The sequence below is a fragment of the Sinocyclocheilus anshuiensis genome, unplaced genomic scaffold (assembly GCF_001515605.1).
Source record: "Sinocyclocheilus anshuiensis isolate Anshui unplaced genomic scaffold, SAMN03320099.WGS_v1.1 scaffold913, whole genome shotgun sequence".
Taxonomy (NCBI): Eukaryota; Metazoa; Chordata; class Actinopteri; order Cypriniformes; family Cyprinidae; genus Sinocyclocheilus; species Sinocyclocheilus anshuiensis.
In genome coordinates, this window is record NW_015554131.1 from 221,156 (window position 1) to 222,637 (window position 1,482).

The 1,482-nt window shown below is 34.4% G+C and overlaps 1 protein-coding gene across 1 annotated transcript in view; it reads left to right on the forward strand.

Moving 5' to 3' along the window:
* Window positions 1-332: 332 nt before the first annotated feature.
* The window catches only part of ndufs5 (NADH:ubiquinone oxidoreductase subunit S5), a 4,078-nt gene continuing 2,928 nt past the window's right edge, over window positions 333-1,482 (forward strand). Inside the window, exon 1 of the mRNA XM_016462817.1 lies at window positions 333-430. The gene's annotated coding sequence lies outside the window, so the exon portion shown is untranslated. The remainder of the gene's footprint in view (window positions 431-1,482) is intronic.

The following is a 1,482-nucleotide window of genomic DNA, read 5'->3' on the forward strand; positions in this document are numbered from 1 at the left end:
TCTGTCTGTCTGTCTGTCTGTCTGTCTGTCTGTCTGTCTGTCTATCTATCTATAATAAAATATATAAAGGACTAAAGATGACAAAAGCACATACCAAACTACTAAAAAGTACTAAACTATTAAAACTACTATAGGCTAACTAACTACTAAAAATAACTGAAATTAAAATGAAAACTAAAATACAAACCTAAAAGCTAACCCAAAAATAGCATATGAATTATATTTATTATATAAATATTACAAAAATTACACTGGTTCTGTCTTCTGTGCAAAATCAAAAAATGTGCCAACACTGCCCTCTACCGTGAGTACGCGACATCGACGTCAGAATGTTTGCAGCAGTGGCGCAAACAAGCCTGCTTTACGGCAGCTGAGAGGTCGTGCGTGTACTGTGGGCCTGAGGAAGGTTAAAGTGACTCTGGACTGAACGGTCAGTGTTTGTATTTACAATTTGAGAGCTTTTGTATCATTCGTGTAAAATGTATAAATGTACCAGAATGAATGTAAACCGTTCGTTGGAAGTTACATGCATTACGTTAGAATAAATGCATAGGTGTTTATCGTTATCAGGCCTAGGCTATCCAGTTAACGTTAGCCAGCAGCAGGAGTGCTATTATCAGCACAACTTGTGTTATTCTGCAATGATAATATAAAATAAACAAGCCAATGTTGCTAACGTTAAACGTAGTTTTAACTAACCTGACAGATGGCTTTTTTTTAATAAATCAACGCCAGCTAATGAATATGCTACTAATCAGATTCATTATTTGTATTTTTGTTATTGTAACGTTATTTGTCTTAGGCTTAAATGCTCTTAATTCGCCCTTCCACAAATTAAGGCCTTAAAAAGGTCGTAAATTGGAGCAGAAAGTCCTAAATTAAAATGTAGTTATGGTATTGAATGTTTCATGTACTGCAAAAAAAAAAAAAAACTTGGTTTACAATACAAATGTTTAAAGTTTCTTAAATCAAGATACATTTACTTGAGATGCAAAATAAAAATAGTAATTATTATTATTTTTTCTGAGAAACTGACCCAAGTGAGTTTATACTTAAGGCAAAAAAACATCTGTCAGCGCTCAGCGGGTGTAAAAACTTTACAGATTTTTCTGAGCCCATTGGCAGATGTTTGTTCTTGTTTTAATCATAAATTCAATACATTTTCTCATCAGTTTCTCAGAAAACTTCTTGTGTCCTTAATCTTGATTTAAGAAACTTTAGACATTTGCACAGGAAATTTTTTTTTAAAAACACTGAGAAACAAACAATGTTTTTGCATGTACATTGAAAGTTTATAGTTATTTCCATATTTGAGTCGTTGGGAACAGAAGTATTCTGTGTGTGTGTGTGTGTGTGTGTGTGTGTGTGTGTGTGTGTGTGTGTGTGTGTGTGTGTGTGTGTGTGTGTGTGTGTGTGTGTGTGTGTGTGTGTGTGTGTGTGTGTGTGTGTGTGTGTGTGTGTGTGTGTGTGTGTGTGTGTGTG